We start from the raw sequence: 16,767 nt of genomic DNA, 5'->3' as shown, positions 1-16,767 counted from the left end.
CCAGATCCCCTCTCAGTCTTCTAAACTCAAGGGTACACAAGCCCAGTCGCTCCAGTCTTTCAGTGTAAGGTAATCCCGCCATTCCAGGAATTGACCTCGTCAACCTACGCTGCACTCCCTCAATAGCCAGAATGTCTCTCCTCAAATTTGGAGACCAGAACTGCACACAGTACTCCAGGTGTGGTCTCACCAGGGCCCTGTACACCTGCAGAAGAACCTCTTTGCTTCTGTACTCGATCCCTCTTGTTATGAAGGCCAGCATGCTATTAGCCTTCTTCACTACCTGCTGTACCTGCATGCTTACCTTCATTGAGTGGTGTACAAGAACCCCCAGATCTCTCGGTACTGTCCCTTGACCGAAATTGATTCCATTTAGGTAGTAATCTGCCTTCCTGTTCTTGCCACCAAAGTGGATAAGCATCCATTTATCCACATTAAAGTGCATCTGCCATGCATCTGACCACTCACCTAACTTGTCCAGGTCACCCGGTAATCTCCTAACATCCTCATCACATTTCACCCTGCCACCCAGCTCAGTATCATCAGCAAATTTGCTAATGTTATTGCTAATAGCATCTTCTATATCATGAACATATATTGTAAAAAGCTGCGGTCCCAGTACTGATCCCTGCGGTACCCCACTGGTCACTGCCTGCCATTCCGAAATGGAGGCGTGGAGGAGTGTGGAAGGATGAGAGAATGCAGGCTGCAGCCCTATGAAGCAGGGGGAGGTCTTGCAGTTGGCCTGTGTGGGGATGTGGGAGACGACAGGAGCCTGGTGGGCAAGGGCTAGCTGGAGGGGGGGAGGGAGGGAGGGAAGCACGCACGGAGGAGGAAGAGCAAAGAGAAAAGAGAGAAAAAAAAAACAAAGGGGATCAAGAGAAAGAGCAGCAAAGAAAATGTGGCTGGCCAGCACGCCTTGAAGTGGGGAGAAAAGGCAGGGGCCAGCGCCTACGGCCATACTAGTCTGAAAACGCCCGATCTCGTCTGATCTCGGAAGCTAAGCAGACTCAGGCCTGGTTAGTACTTGGATGGGAGACCGCCTGGGAATACCAGGTGCAGTAGGCTTTTTCCGCCAGCAGGGGCTGCTCAAGTCACCCCTCTGCACTCGTGTTGGGCCACGCACGCAATGCAGCGACAGGTTATTTTTGCTGCCGCTGTGCCTGGCATCAGTCTCCTGCAGGCAGGAGACAGGGAGGGGAGCAGAGCGGAGCGCTGCCAAAATCAGCAAGAAAGACGGAAAGAAAGGGATTGGGGCTGCACGCTGTCTGCGGCTGGCAGTCAGGAAAGGAGGACAATAGACAATAGGTGCAGGAGTTGGCCATTCTGCCCTTGGAGCCTGCACCACCATTCAATATGATCATGGCTGATCATCCTTAATCAGTATCCTGTTCCTGCCTTATCTCCATAAGCCTTGATTCCACTATCCTTGAGAGCTCTGTCCAACTCTTTCTTCAATGAATCCAGAGACTGGGCCTCCACTGCCCTCTGGGGCAGAGCATTCCACACAGCCACCACTCTCTGGGTGAAGACATTTCTCCTCATCTCTGTCCTAAACGGTCTACCCCGTATTTTTAAGCTGTGTCCTCTGTTTCGGCACTCACGTTTCCTGCCGCCAGAGTGTCCAATCCTTTGATAATCTTATATGTCTCAACCAGATCCCCTCTCAGTCTTCTAAACTCAAGGGTACACAAGCCCAGTCGCTCCAGTCTTTCAGTGTAAGGTAATCCCGCCATTCCAGGAATTGACCTCGTCAACCTACGCTGCACTCCCTCAATAGCCAGAATGTCTCTCCTCAAATTTGGAGACCAGAACTGCACACAGTACTCCAGGTGTGGTCTCACCAGGGCCCTGTACACCTGCAGAAGAACCTCTTTGCTTCTGTACTCGATCCCTCTTGTTATGAAGGCCAGCATGCTATTAGCCTTCTTCACTACCTGCTGTACCTGCATGCTGACCTTCATTGAGTGGTGTACAAGAACCCCCAGATCTCTCGGTACTGTCCCTTGACCGAAATTGATTCCATTTAGGTAGTAATCTGCCTTCCTGTTCTTGCCACCAAAGTGGATAAGCATCCATTTATCCACATTAAAGTGCATCTGCCATGCATCTGACCACTCACCTAACTTGTCCAGGTCACCCGGTAATCTCCTAACATCCTCATCACATTTCACCCTGCCACCCAGCTCAGTATCATCAGTAAATTTGCTAATGTTATTGCTAATAGCATCTTCTATATCATGAACATATATTGTAAAAAGCTGCGGTCCCAGTACTGATCCCTGCGGTACCCCACTGGTCACTGCCTGCCATTCCGAAATGGAGGCGTGGAGGAGTGTGGAAGGATGAGAGAATGCAGGCTGCAGCCCTATGAAGCAGGGGGAGGTCTTGCAGTTGGCCTGTGTGGGGATGTGGGAGACGACAGGAGCCTGGTGGGCAAGGGCTAGCTGGAGGGAGGGAGGGAGGGAAGCACGCACGGAGGAGGAAGAGCAAAGAGAAAAGAGAGAAAAAAAAAACAAAGGGGATCAAGAGAAAGAGCAGCAAAGAAAATGTGGCTGGCCAGCACGCCTTGAAGTGGGGAGAAAAGGCAGGGGCCAGCGCCTACGGCCATACTAGTCTGAAAACGCCCGATCTCGTCTGATCTCGGAAGCTAAGCAGACTCAGGCCTGGTTAGTACTTGGATGGGAGACCGACTGGGAATACCAGGTGCAGTAGGCTTTTTCCGCCAGCAGGGGCTGCTCAAGTCACCCCTCTGCACTCGTGTTGGGCCACGCACGCAATGCAGCGACAGGTTATTTTTGCTGCCGCTGTGCCTGGCATCAGTCTCCTGCAGGCAGGAGACAGGGAGGGGAGGAGAGCGGAGCGCTGCCAAAATCAGCAAGAAAGACGGAAAGAAAGGGATTGGGGCTGCACGCTGTCTGCGGCTGGCAGTCAGGAAAGGAGGACAATAGACAATAGGTGCAGGAGTTGGCCATTCTGCCCTTGGAGCCTGCACCACCATTCAATATGATCATGGCTGATCATCCTTAATCAGTATCCTGTTCCTGCCTTATCTCCATAAGCCTTGATTCCACTATCCTTGAGAGCTCTGTCCAACTCTTTCTTCAATGAATCCAGAGACTGGGCCTCCACTGCCCTCTGGGGCAGAGCATTCCACACAGCCACCACTCTCTGGGTGAAGACGTTTCTCCTCATCTCTGTCCTAAACGGTCTACCCCGTATTTTTAAGCTGTGTCCTCTGTTTCGGCACTCACGTTTCCTGCCGCCAGAGTGTCCAATCCTTTGATAATCTTATATGTCTCAACCAGATCCCCTCTCAGTCTTCTAAACTCAAGGGTACACAAGCCCAGTCGCTCCAGTCTTTCAGTGTAAGGTAATCCCGCCATTCCAGGAATTGACCTCGTCAACCTACGCTGCACTCCCTCAATAGCCAGAATGTCTCTCCTCAAATTTGGAGACCAGAACTGCACACAGTACTCCAGGTGTGGTCTCACCAGGGCCCTGTACACCTGCAGAAGAACCTCTTTGCTTCTGTACTCGATCCCTCTTGTTATGAAGGCCAGCATGCTATTAGCCTTCTTCACTACCTGCTGTACCTGCATGCTTACCTTCATTGAGTGGTGTACAAGAACCCCCAGATCTCTCGGTACTGTCCCTTGACCGAAATTGATTCCATTTAGGTAGTAATCTGCCTTCCTGTTCTTGCCACCAAAGTGGATAAGCATCCATTTATCCACATTAAAGTGCATCTGCCATGCATCTGACCACTCACCTAACTTGTCCAGGTCACCCGGTAATCTCCTAACATCCTCATCACATTTCACCCTGCCACCCAGCTCAGTATCATCAGCAAATTTGCTAATGTTATTGCTAATAGCATCTTCTATATCATGAACATATATTGTAAAAAGCTGCGGTCCCAGTACTGATCCCTGCGGTACCCCACTGGTCACTGCCTGCCATTCCGAAATGGAGGCGTGGAGGAGTGTGGAAGGATGAGAGAATGCAGGCTGCAGCCCTATGAAGCAGGGGGAGGTCTTGCAGTTGGCCTGTGTGGGGATGTGGGAGACGACAGGAGCCTGGTGGGCAAGGGCTAGCTGGAGGGGGGGAGGGAGGGAGGGAAGCACGCACGGAGGAGGAAGAGCAAAGAGAAAAGAGAGAAAAAAAAAACAAAGGGGATCAAGAGAAAGAGCAGCAAAGAAAATGTGGCTGGCCAGCACGCCTTGAAGTGGGGAGAAAAGGCAGGGGCCAGCGCCTACGGCCATACTAGTCTGAAAACGCCCGATCTCATCTGATCTCGGAAGCTAAGCAGACTCAGGCCTGGTTAGTACTTGGATGGGAGACCGCCTGGGAATACCAGGTGCAGTAGGCTTTTTCCGCCAGCAGGGGCTGCTCAAGTCACCCCTCTGCACTCGTGTTGGGCCACGCACGCAATGCAGCGACAGGTTATTTTTGCTGCCGCTGTGCCTGGCATCAGTCTCCTGCAGGCAGGAGACAGGGAGGGGAGCAGAGCGGAGCGCTGCCAAAATCAGCAAGAAAGACGGAAAGAAAGGGATTGGGGCTGCACGCTGTCTGCGGCTGGCAGTCAGGAAAGGAGGACAATAGACAATAGGTGCAGGAGTTGGCCATTCTGCCCTTGGAGCCTGCACCACCATTCAATATGATCATGGCTGATCATCCTTAATCAGTATCCTGTTCCTGCCTTATCTCCATAAGCCTTGATTCCACTATCCTTGAGAGCTCTGTCCAACTCTTTCTTCAATGAATCCAGAGACTGGGCCTCCACTGCCCTCTGGGGCAGAGCATTCCACACAGCCACCACTCTCTGGGTGAAGACGTTTCTCCTCATCTCTGTCCTAAACGGTCTACCCCGTATTTTTAAGCTGTGTCCTCTGTTTCGGCACTCACGTTTCCTGCCGCCAGAGTGTCCAATCCTTTGATAATCTTATATGTCTCAACCAGATCCCCTCTCAGTCTTCTAAACTCAAGGGTACACAAGCCCAGTCGCTCCAGTCTTTCAGTGTAAGGTAATCCCGCCATTCCAGGAATTGACCTCGTCAACCTACGCTGCACTCCCTCAATAGCCAGAATGTCTCTCCTCAAATTTGGAGACCAGAACTGCACACAGTACTCCAGGTGTGGTCTCACCAGGGCCCTGTACACCTGCAGAAGAACCTCTTTGCTTCTGTACTCGATCCCTCTTGTTATGAAGGCCAGCATGCTATTAGCCTTCTTCACTACCTGCTGTACCTGCATGCTGACCTTCATTGAGTGGTGTACAAGAACCCCCAGATCTCTTGGTACTGTCCCTTGACCGAAATTGATTCCATTTAGGTAGTAATCTGCCTTCCTGTTCTTGCCACCAAAGTGGATAAGCATCCATTTATCCACATTAAAGTGCATCTGCCATGCATCTGACCACTCACCTAACTTGTCCAGGTCACCCGGTAATCTCCTAACATCCTCATCACATTTCACCCTGCCACCCAGCTCAGTATCATCAGCAAATTTGCTAATGTTATTGCTAATAGCATCTTCTATATCATGAACATATATTGTAAAAAGCTGCGGTCCCAGTACTGATCCCTGCGGTACCCCACTGGTCACTGCCTGCCATTCCGAAATGGAGGCGTGGAGGAGTGTGGAAGGATGAGAGAATGCAGGCTGCAGCCCTATGAAGCAGGGGGAGGTCTTGCAGTTGGCCTGTGTGGGGATGTGGGAGACGACAGGAGCCTGGTGGGCAAGGGCTAGCTGGAGGGAGGGAGGGAGGGAAGCACGCACGGAGGAGGAAGAGCAAAGAGAAAAGAGAGAAAAAAAAAACAAAGGGGATCAAGAGAAAGAGCAGCAAAGAAAATGTGGCTGGCCAGCACGCCTTGAAGTGGGGAGAAAAGGCAGAGGCCAGCGCCTACGGCCATACTAGTCTGAAAACGCCCGATCTCGTCTGATCTCGGAAGCTAAGCAGACTCAGGCCTGGTTAGTACTTGGATGGGAGACCGACTGGGAATACCAGGTGCAGTAGGCTTTTTCCGCCAGCAGGGGCTGCTCAAGTCACCCCTCTGCACTCGTGTTGGGCCACGCACGCAATGCAGCGACAGGTTATTTTTGCTGCCGCTGTGCCTGGCATCAGTCTCCTGCAGGCAGGAGACAGGGAGGGGAGGAGAGCGGAGCGCTGCCAAAATCAGCAAGAAAGACGGAAAGAAAGGGATTGGGGCTGCACGCTGTCTGCGGCTGGCAGTCAGGAAAGGAGGACAATAGACAATAGGTGCAGGAGTTGGCCATTCTGCCCTTGGAGCCTGCACCACCATTCAATATGATCATGGCTGATCATCCTTAATCAGTATCCTGTTCCTGCCTTATCTCCATAAGCCTTGATTCCACTATCCTTGAGAGCTCTGTCCAACTCTTTCTTCAATGAATCCAGAGACTGGGCCTCCACTGCCCTCTGGGGCAGAGCATTCCACACAGCCACCACTCTCTGGGTGAAGACGTTTCTCCTCATCTCTGTCCTACAAGGTCTACGCCGTATTTTTAAGCTGTGTCCTCTGTTTCGGCACTCACGTTTCCTGCCGCCAGAGTGTCCAATCCTTTGATAATCTTATATGTCTCAACCAGATCCCCTCTCAGTCTTCTAAACTCAAGGGTACACAAGCCCAGTCGCTCCAGTCTTTCAGTGTAAGGTAATCCCGCCATTCCAGGAATTGACCTCGTCAACCTACGCTGCACTCCCTCAATAGCCAGAATGTCTCTCCTCAAATTTGGAGACCAGAACTGCACACAGTACTCCAGGTGTGGTCTCACCAGGGCCCTGTACACCTGCAGAAGAACCTCTTTGCTTCTGTACTCGATCCCTCTTGTTATGAAGGCCAGCATGCTATTAGCCTTCTTCACTACCTGCTGTACCTGCATGCTGACCTTCATTGAGTGGTGTACAAGAACCCCCAGATCTCCCGGCACTGTCCCTTGACCGAAATTGATTCCATTTAGGTAGTAATCTGCCTTCCTGTTCTTGCCACCAAAGTGGATAAGCATCCATTTATCCACATTAAAGTGCATCTGCCATGCATCTGACCACTCACCTAACTTGTCCAGGTCACCCGGTAATCTCCTAACATCCTCATCACATTTCACCCTGCCACCCAGCTCAGTATCATCAGCAAATTTGCTAATGTTATTGCTAATAGCATCTTCTATATCATGAACATATATTGTAAAAAGCTGCGGTCCCAGTACTGATCCCTGCGGTACCCCACTGGTCACTGCCTGCCATTCCGAAATGGAGGCGTGGAGGAGTGTGGAAGGATGAGAGAATGCAGGCTGCAGCCCTATGAAGCAGGGGGAGGTCTTGCAGTTGGCCTGTGTGGGGATGTGGGAGACGACAGGAGCCTGGTGGGCAAGGGCTAGCTGGAGGGGGGGAGGGAGGGAGGGAGGGAAGCACGCACGGAGGAGGAAGAGCAAAGAGAAAAGAGAGAAAAAAAAAACAAAGGGGATCAAGAGAAAGAGCAGCAAAGAAAATGTGGCTGGCCAGCACGCCTTGAAGTGGGGAGAAAAGGCAGGGGCCAGCGCCTACGGCCATACTAGTCTGAAAACGCCCGATCTCGTCTGATCTCGGAAGCTAAGCAGACTCAGGCCTGGTTAGTACTTGGATGGGACCCCGCCTGGGAATACCAGGTGCAGTAGGCTTTTTCCGCCAGCAGGGGCTGCTCAAGTCACCCCTCTGCACTCGTGTTGGGCCACGCACGCAATGCAGCGACAGGTTATTTTTGCTGCCGCTGTGCCTGGCATCAGTCTCCTGCAGGCAGGAGACAGGGAGGGGAGCAGAGCGGAGCGCTGCCAAAATCAGCAAGAAAGACGGAAAGAAAGGGATTGGGGCTGCACGCTGTCTGCGGCTGGCAGTCAGGAAAGGAGGACAATAGACAATAGGTGCAGGAGTTGGCCATTCTGCCCTTGGAGCCTGCACCACCATTCAATATGATCATGGCTGATCATCCTTAATCAGTATCCTGTTCCTGCCTTATCTCCATAAGCCTTGATTCCACTATCCTTGAGAGCTCTGTCCAACTCTTTCTTCAATGAATCCAGAGACTGGGCCTCCACTGCCCTCTGGGGCAGAGCATTCCACACAGCCACCACTCTCTGGGTGAAGACGTTTCTCCTCATCTCTGTCCTAAACGGTCTACCCCGTATTTTTAAGCTGTGTCCTCTGTTTCGGCACTCACGTTTCCTGCCGCCAGAGTGTCCAATCCTTTGATAATCTTATACGTCTCAACCAGATCCCCTCTCAGTCTTCTAAACTCAAGGGTACACAATCCCAGTCGCTCCAGTCTTTCAGTGTAAGGTAATCCCGCCATTCCAGGAATTGACCTCGTCAACCTACGCTGCACTCCCTCAATAGCCAGAATGTCTCTCCTCAAATTTGGAGACCAGAACTGCACACAGTACTCCAGGTGTGGTCTCACCAGGGCCCTGTACACCTGCAGAAGAACCTCTTTGCTTCTGTACTCGATCCCTCTTGTTATGAAGGCCAGCATGCTATTAGCCTTCTTCACTACCTGCTGTACCTGCATGCTTACCTTCATTGAGTGGTGTACAAGAACCCCCAGATCTCTCGGTACTGTCCCTTGACCGAAATTGATTCCATTTAGGTAGTAATCTGCCTTCCTGTTCTTGCCACCAAAGTGGATAAGCATCCATTTATCCACATTAAAGTGCATCTGCCATGCATCTGACCACTCACCTAACTTGTCCAGGTCACCCGGTAATCTCCTAACATCCTCATCACATTTCACCCTGCCACCCAGCTCAGTATCATCAGCAAATTTGCTAATGTTATTGCTAATAGCATCTTCTATATCATGAACATATATTGTAAAAAGCTGCGGTCCCAGTACTGATCCCTGCGGTACCCCACTGGTCACTGCCTGCCATTCCGAAATGGAGGCGTGGAGGAGTGTGGAAGGATGAGAGAATGCAGGCTGCAGCCCTATGAAGCAGGGGGAGGTCTTGCAGTTGGCCTGTGTGAGGATGTGGGAGACGACAGGAGCCTGGTGGGCAAGGGCTAGCTGGAGGGAGGGAGTGAGGGAAGCACGCACGGAGGAGGAAGAGCAAAGAGAAAAGAGTGAAAAAAAAATCAAAGGGGATCAAGAGAAAGAGCAGCAAAGAAAATGTGGCTGGCCAGCACGCCTTGAAGTGGGGAGAAAAGGCCGGGGCCAGTGCCTACGGCCATACTAGTCTGAAAACGCCCGATCTCGTCTGATATCGGAAGCTAAGCAGACTCAGGCCTGGTTAGTACTTGGATGGGAGACCGCCTGGGAATACCAGGTGCAGTAGGCTTTTTCCGCCAGCAGGGGCTGCTCAAGTCACCCCTCTGCACTCGTGTTGGGCCACGCACGCAATGCAGCGACAGGTTATTTTTGCTGCCGCTGTGCCTGGCATCAGTCTCCTGCAGGCAGGAGACAGGGAGGGGAGGAGAGCGGAGCGCTGCCAAAATCAGCAAGAAAGACGGAAAGAAAGGGATTGGGGCTGCACGCTGTCTGCGGCTGGCAGTCAGGAAAGGAGGACAATAGACAATAGGTGCAGGAGTTGGCCATTCTGCCCTTGGAGCCTGCACCACCATTCAATATGATCATGGCTGATCATCCTTAATCAGTATCCTGTTCCTGCCTTATCTCCATAAGCCTTGATTCCACTATCCTTGAGAGCTCTGTCCAACTCTTTCTTCAATGAATCCAGAGACTGGGCCTCCACTGCCCTCTGGGGCAGAGCATTCCACACAGCCACCACTCTCTGGGTGAAGACGTTTCTCCTCATCTCTGTCCTAAACGGTCTACCCCGTATTTTTAAGCTGTGTCCTCTGTTTCGGCACTCACGTTTCCTGCCGCCAGAGTGTCCAATCCTTTGATAATCTTATATGTCTCAACCAGATCCCCTCTCAGTCTTCTAAACTCAAGGGTACACAAGCCCAGTCGCTCCAGTCTTTCAGTGTAAGGTAATCCCGCCATTCCAGGAATTGACCTCGTCAACCTACGCTGCACTCCCTCAATAGCCAGAATGTCTCTCCTCAAATTTGGAGACCAGAACTGCACACAGTACTCCAGGTGTGGTCTCACCAGGGCCCTGTACACCTGCAGAAGAACCTCTTTGCTTCTGTACTCGATCCCTCTTGTTATGAAGGCCAGCATGCTATTAGCCTTCTTCACTACCTGCTGTACCTGCATGCTGACCTTCATTGAGTGGTGTACAAGAACCCCCAGATCTCCCGGCACTGTCCCTTGACCGAAATTGATTCCATTTAGGTAGTAATCTGCCTTCCTGTTCTTGCCACCAAAGTGGATAAGCATCCATTTATCCACATTAAAGTGCATCTGCCATGCATCTGACCACTCACCTAACTTGTCCAGGTCACCCGGTAATCTCCTAACATCCTCATCACATTTCACCCTGCCACCCAGCTCAGTATCATCAGCAAATTTGCTAATGTTATTGCTAATAGCATCTTCTATATCATGAACATATATTGTAAAAAGCTGCGGTCCCAGTACTGATCCCTGCGGTACCCCACTGGTCACTGCCTGCCATTCCGAAATGGAGGCGTGGAGGAGTGTGGAAGGATGAGAGAATGCAGGCTGCAGCCCTATGAAGCAGGGGGAGGTCTTGCAGTTGGCCTGTGTGGGGATGTGGGAGACGACAGGAGCCTGGTGGGCAAGGGCTAGCTGGAGGGAGGGAGGGAGGGAAGCACGCACGGAGGAGGAAGAGCAAAGAGAAAAGAGAGAAAAAAAAAACAAAGGGGATCAAGAGAAAGAGCAGCAAAGAAAATGTGGCTGGCCAGCACGCCTTGAAGTGGGGAGAAAAGGAAGGGGCCAACGCCTACGGCCATACTAGTCTGAAAACGCCCGATCTCGTCTGATCTCGGAAGCTAAGCACACTCAGGCCTGGTTAGTACTCGGATGGGACACTGCCTGGGAATACCAGGTGCAGTAGGGTTTTTCCGCCAGCAGGGGCTGCTCAAGTCACCCCTCTGCACTCGTGTTGGGCCACGCACGCAATGCAGCGACAGGTTATTTTTGCTGCCGCTGTGCCTGGCATCAGTCTCCTGCAGGCAGGAGACAGGGAGGGGAGGAGAGCGGAGCGCTGCCAAAATCAGCAAGAAAGACGGAAAGAAAGGGATTGGGGCTGCACGCTGTCTGCGGCTGGCAGTCAGGAAAGGAGGACAATAGACAATAGGTGCAGGAGTTGGCCATTCTGCCCTTGGAGCCTGCACCACCATTCAATATGATCATGGCTGATCATCCTTAATCAGTATCCTGTTCCTGCCTTATCTCCATAAGCCTTGATTCCACTATCCTTGAGAGCTCTGTCCAACTCTTTCTTCAATGAATCCAGAGACTGGGCCTCCACTGCCCTCTGGGGCAGAGCATTCCACACAGCCACCACTCTCTGGGTGAAGACGTTTCTCCTCATCTCTGTCCTAAACGGTCTACCCCGTATTTTTAAGCTGTGTCCTCTGTTTCGGCACTCACGTTTCCTGCCGCCAGAGTGTCCAATCCTTTGATAATCTTATATGTCTCAACCAGATCCCCTCTCAGTCTTCTAAACTCAAGGGTACACAAGCCCAGTCGCTCCAGTCTTTCAGTGTAAGGTAATCCCGCCATTCCAGGAATTGACCTCGTCAACCTACGCTGCACTCCCTCAATAGCCAGAATGTCTCTCCTCAAATTTGGAGACCAGAACTGCACACAGTACTCCAGGTGTGGTCTCACCAGGGCCCTGTACACCTGCAGAAGAACCTCTTTGCTTCTGTACTCGATCCCTCTTGTTATGAAGGCCAGCATGCTATTAGCCTTCTTCACTACCTGCTGTACCTGCATGCTTACCTTCATTGAGTGGTGTACAAGAACCCCCAGATCTCTCGGTACTGTCCCTTGACCGAAATTGATTCCATTTAGGTAGTAATCTGCCTTCCTGTTCTTGCCACCAAAGTGGATAAGCATCCATTTATCCACATTAAAGTGCATCTGCCATGCATCTGACCACTCACCTAACTTGTCCAGGTCACCCGGTAATCTCCTAACATCCTCATCACATTTCACCCTGCCACCCAGCTCAGTATCATCAGCAAATTTGCTAATGTTATTGCTAATAGCATCTTCTATATCATGAACATATATTGTAAAAAGCTGCGGTCCCAGTACTGATCCCTGCGGTACCCCACTGGTCACTGCCTGCCATTCCGAAATGGAGGCGTGGAGGAGTGTGGAAGGATGAGAGAATGCAGGCTGCAGCCCTATGAAGCAGGGGGAGGTCTTGCAGTTGGCCTGTGTGGGGATGTGGGAGACGACAGGAGCCTGGTGGGCAAGGGCTAGCTGGAGGGGGGGAGGGAGGGAGGGAAGCACGCACGGAGGAGGAAGAGCAAAGAGAAAAGAGAGAAAAAAAAAACAAAGGGGATCAAGAGAAAGAGCAGCAAAGAAAATGTGGCTGGCCAGCACGCCTTGAAGTGGGGAGAAAAGGCAGGGGCCAGCGCCTACGGCCATACTAGTCTGAAAACGCCCGATCTCGTCTGATCTCGGAAGCTAAGCAGACTCAGGCCTGGTTAGTACTTGGATGGGAGACCGCCTGGGAATACCAGGTGCAGTAGGCTTTTTCCGCCAGCAGGGGCTGCTCAAGTCACCCCTCTGCACTCGTGTTGGGCCACGCACGCAATGCAGCGACAGGTTATTTTTGCTGCCGCTGTGCCTGGCATCAGTCTCCTGCAGGCAGGAGACAGGGAGGGGAGCAGAGCGGAGCGCTGCCAAAATCAGCAAGAAAGACGGAAAGAAAGGGATTGGGGCTGCACGCTGTCTGCGGCTGGCAGTCAGGAAAGGAGGACAATAGACAATAGGTGCAGGAGTTGGCCATTCTGCCCTTGGAGCCTGCACCACCATTCAATATGATCATGGCTGATCATCCTTAATCAGTATCCTGTTCCTGCCTTATCTCCATAAGCCTTGATTCCACTATCCTTGAGAGCTCTGTCCAACTCTTTCTTCAATGAATCCAGAGACTGGGCCTCCACTGCCCTCTGGGGCAGAGCATTCCACACAGCCACCACTCTCTGGGTGAAGACGTTTCTCCTCATCTCTGTCCTAAACGGTCTACCCCGTATTTTTAAGCTGTGTCCTCTGTTTCGGCACTCACGTTTCCTGCCGCCAGAGTGTCCAATCCTTTGATAATCTTATATGTCTCAACCAGATCCCCTCTCAGTCTTCTAAACTCAAGGGTACACAAGCCCAGTCGCTCCAGTCTTTCAGTGTAAGGTAATCCCGCCATTCCAGGAATTGACCTCGTCAACCTACGCTGCACTCCCTCAATAGCCAGAATGTCTCTCCTCAAATTTGGAGACCAGAACTGCACACAGTACTCCAGGTGTGGTCTCACCAGGGCCCTGTACACCTGCAGAAGAACCTCTTTGCTTCTGTACTCGATCCCTCTTGTTATGAAGGCCAGCATGCTATTAGCCTTCTTCACTACCTGCTGTACCTGCATGCTGACCTTCATTGAGTGGTGTACAAGAACCCCCAGATCTCCCGGCACTGTCCCTTGACCGAAATTGATTCCATTTAGGTAGTAATCTGCCTTCCTGTTCTTGCCACCAAAGTGGATAAGCATCCATTTATCCACATTAAAGTGCATCTGCCATGCATCTGACCACTCACCTAACTTGTCCAGGTCACCCGGTAATCTCCTAACATCCTCATCACATTTCACCCTGCCACCCAGCTCAGTATCATCAGCAAATTTGCTAATGTTATTGCTAATAGCATCTTCTATATCATGAACATATATTGTAAAAAGCTGCGGTCCCAGTACTGATCCCTGCGGTACCCCACTGGTCACTGCCTGCCATTCCGAAATGGAGGCGTGGAGGAGTGTGGAAGGATGAGAGAATGCAGGCTGCAGCCCTATGAAGCAGGGGGAGGTCTTGCAGTTGGCCTGTGTGGGGATGTGGGAGACGACAGGAGCCTGGTGGGCAAGGGCTAGCTGGAGGGGGGGAGGGAGGGAGGGAGGGAAGCACGCACGGAGGAGGAAGAGCAAAGAGAAAAGAGAGAAAAAAAAAACAAAGGGGATCAAGAGAAAGAGCAGCAAAGAAAATGTGGCTGGCCAGCACGCCTTGAAGTGGGGAGAAAAGGCAGGGGCCAGCGCCTACGGCCATACTAGTCTGAAAACGCCCGATCTCGTCTGATCTCGGAAGCTAAGCAGACTCAGGCCTGGTTAGTACTTGGATGGGAGACCGCCTGGGAATACCAGGTGCAGTAGGCTTTTTCCGCCAGCAGGGGCTGCTCAAGTCACCCCTCTGCACTCGTGTTGGGCCACGCACGCAATGCAGCGACAGGTTATTTTTGCTGCCGCTGTGCCTGGCATCAGTCTCCTGCAGGCAGGAGACAGGGAGGGGAGCAGAGCGGAGCGCTGCCAAAATCAGCAAGAAAGACGGAAAGAAAGGGATTGGGGCTGCACGCTGTCTGCGGCTGGCAGTCAGGAAAGGAGGACAATAGACAATAGGTGCAGGAGTTGGCCATTCTGCCCTTGGAGCCTGCACCACCATTCAATATGATCATGGCTGATCATCCTTAATCAGTATCCTGTTCCTGCCTTATCTCCATAAGCCTTGATTCCACTATCCTTGAGAGCTCTGTCCAACTCTTTCTTCAATGAATCCAGAGACTGGGCCTCCACTGCCCTCTGGGGCAGAGCATTCCACACAGCCACCACTCTCTGGGTGAAGACGTTTCTCCTCATCTCTGTCCTAAACGGTCTACCCCGTATTTTTAAGCTGTGTCCTCTGTTTCGGCACTCACGTTTCCTGCCGCCAGAGTGTCCAATCCTTTGATAATCTTATACGTCTCAACCAGATCCCCTCTCAGTCTTCTAAACTCAAGGGTACACAATCCCAGTCGCTCCAGTCTTTCAGTGTAAGGTAATCCCGCCATTCCAGGAATTGACCTCGTCAACCTACGCTGCACTCCCTCAATAGCCAGAATGTCTCTCCTCAAATTTGGAGACCAGAACTGCACACAGTACTCCAGGTGTGGTCTCACCAGGGCCCTGTACACCTGCAGAAGAACCTCTTTGCTTCTGTACTCGATCCCTCTTGTTATGAAGGCCAGCATGCTATTAGCCTTCTTCACTACCTGCTGTACCTGCATGCTTACCTTCATTGAGTGGTGTACAAGAACCCCCAGATCTCTCGGTACTGTCCCTTGACCGAAATTGATTCCATTTAGGTAGTAATCTGCCTTCCTGTTCTTGCCACCAAAGTGGATAAGCATCCATTTATCCACATTAAAGTGCATCTGCCATGCATCTGACCACTCACCTAACTTGTCCAGGTCACCCGGTAATCTCCTAACATCCTCATCACATTTCACCCTGCCACCCAGCTCAGTATCATCAGCAAATTTGCTAATGTTATTGCTAATAGCATCTTCTATATCATGAACATATATTGTAAAAAGCTGCGGTCCCAGTACTGATCCCTGCGGTACCCCACTGGTCACTGCCTGCCATTCCGAAATGGAGGCGTGGAGGAGTGTGGAAGGATGAGAGAATGCAGGCTGCAGCCCTATGAAGCAGGGGGAGGTCTTGCAGTTGGCCTGTGTGGGGATGTGGGAGACGACAGGAGCCTGGTGGGCAAGGGCTAGCTGGAGGGAGGGAGGGAGGGAAGCACGCACGGAGGAGGAAGAGCAAAGAGAAAAGAGAGAAAAAAAAAACAAAGGGGATCAAGAGAAAGAGCAGCAAAGAAAATGTGGCTGGCCAGCACGCCTTGAAGTGGGGAGAAAAGGCAGAGGCCAGCGCCTACGGCCATACTAGTCTGAAAACGCCCGATCTCGTCTGATCTCGGAAGCTAAGCAGACTCAGGCCTGGTTAGTACTTGGATGGGAGACCGACTGGGAATACCAGGTGCAGTAGGCTTTTTCCGCCAGCAGGGGCTGCTCAAGTCACCCCTCTGCACTCGTGTTGGGCCACGCACGCAATGCAGCGACAGGTTATTTTTGCTGCCGCTGTGCCTGGCATCAGTCTCCTGCAGGCAGGAGACAGGGAGGGGAGGAGAGCGGAGCGCTGCCAAAATCAGCAAGAAAGACGGAAAGAAAGGGATTGGGGCTGCACGCTGTCTGCGGCTGGCAGTCAGGAAAGGAGGACAATAGACAATAGGTGCAGGAGTTGGCCATTCTGCCCTTGGAGCCTGCACCACCATTCAATATGATCATGGCTGATCATCCTTAATCAGTATCCTGTTCCTGCCTTATCTCCATAAGCCTTGATTCCACTATCCTTGAGAGCTCTGTCCAACTCTTTCTTCAATGAATCCAGAGACTGGGCCTCCACTGCCCTCTGGGGCAGAGCATTCCACACAGCCACCACTCTCTGGGTGAAGACGTTTCTCCTCATCTCTGTCCTACAAGGTCTACGCCGTATTTTTAAGCTGTGTCCTCTGTTTCGGCACTCACGTTTCCTGCCGCCAGAGTGTCCAATCCTTTGATAATCTTATATGTCTCAACCAGATCCCCTCTCAGTCTTCTAAACTCAAGGGTACACAAGCCCAGTCGCTCCAGTCTTTCAGTGTAAGGTAATCCCGCCATTCCAGGAATTGACCTCGTCAACCTACGCTGCACTCCCTCAATAGCCAGAATGTCTCTCCTCAAATTTGGAGACCAGAACTGCACACAGTACTCCAGGTGTGGTCTCACCAGGGCCCTGTACACCTGCAGAAGAACCTCTTTGCTTCTGTACTCGATC

The 16,767-nt window shown here is 51.8% G+C and overlaps 10 non-coding genes across 10 annotated transcripts; all 10 read left to right on the top strand.

Annotated features, from left to right (window-relative positions):
- Positions 1-949: 949 nt before the first annotated feature.
- Positions 950-1,068, top strand: LOC140475538 (5S ribosomal RNA). The gene has a single exon (XR_011960063.1). It is a non-coding gene; the product is annotated as a 5S ribosomal RNA (ribosomal RNA).
- A 1,531-nt stretch (positions 1,069-2,599) lies between these two features.
- Positions 2,600-2,718, top strand: LOC140475853 (5S ribosomal RNA). Its single transcript, XR_011960338.1, has one exon. It is a non-coding gene; the product is annotated as a 5S ribosomal RNA (ribosomal RNA).
- A 1,535-nt stretch (positions 2,719-4,253) lies between these two features.
- Positions 4,254-4,372, top strand: LOC140475767 (5S ribosomal RNA). The gene has a single exon (XR_011960256.1). It is a non-coding gene; the product is annotated as a 5S ribosomal RNA (ribosomal RNA).
- A 1,531-nt stretch (positions 4,373-5,903) lies between these two features.
- On the top strand, positions 5,904-6,022 carry LOC140475852 (5S ribosomal RNA). The gene has a single exon (XR_011960337.1). It is a non-coding gene; the product is annotated as a 5S ribosomal RNA (ribosomal RNA).
- Positions 6,023-7,561: 1,539 nt separating this feature from the next.
- Positions 7,562-7,680, top strand: LOC140469288 (5S ribosomal RNA). Its single transcript, XR_011956051.1, has one exon. It is a non-coding gene; the product is annotated as a 5S ribosomal RNA (ribosomal RNA).
- Positions 7,681-9,211: 1,531 nt separating this feature from the next.
- Positions 9,212-9,330, top strand: LOC140468883 (5S ribosomal RNA). The gene has a single exon (XR_011955870.1). It is a non-coding gene; the product is annotated as a 5S ribosomal RNA (ribosomal RNA).
- A 1,531-nt stretch (positions 9,331-10,861) lies between these two features.
- LOC140471307 (5S ribosomal RNA) lies at positions 10,862-10,980 on the top strand. Its single transcript, XR_011956962.1, has one exon. It is a non-coding gene; the product is annotated as a 5S ribosomal RNA (ribosomal RNA).
- Positions 10,981-12,515: 1,535 nt separating this feature from the next.
- Positions 12,516-12,634, top strand: LOC140475527 (5S ribosomal RNA). The gene has a single exon (XR_011960055.1). It is a non-coding gene; the product is annotated as a 5S ribosomal RNA (ribosomal RNA).
- A 1,539-nt stretch (positions 12,635-14,173) lies between these two features.
- On the top strand, positions 14,174-14,292 carry LOC140475518 (5S ribosomal RNA). The gene has a single exon (XR_011960048.1). It is a non-coding gene; the product is annotated as a 5S ribosomal RNA (ribosomal RNA).
- A 1,531-nt stretch (positions 14,293-15,823) lies between these two features.
- LOC140475851 (5S ribosomal RNA) lies at positions 15,824-15,942 on the top strand. Its single transcript, XR_011960336.1, has one exon. It is a non-coding gene; the product is annotated as a 5S ribosomal RNA (ribosomal RNA).
- The last annotated feature ends 825 nt before the right edge of the window (positions 15,943-16,767 follow it).

The sequence above is a fragment of the Chiloscyllium punctatum genome, chromosome 3, assembly GCF_047496795.1.
Source record: "Chiloscyllium punctatum isolate Juve2018m chromosome 3, sChiPun1.3, whole genome shotgun sequence".
NCBI classification, from domain to species: domain Eukaryota; kingdom Metazoa; phylum Chordata; class Chondrichthyes; order Orectolobiformes; family Hemiscylliidae; genus Chiloscyllium; species Chiloscyllium punctatum.
Note: the sequence above shows the minus strand (reverse complement) of the source record. Positions and strands in the feature narration are given on the sequence as shown.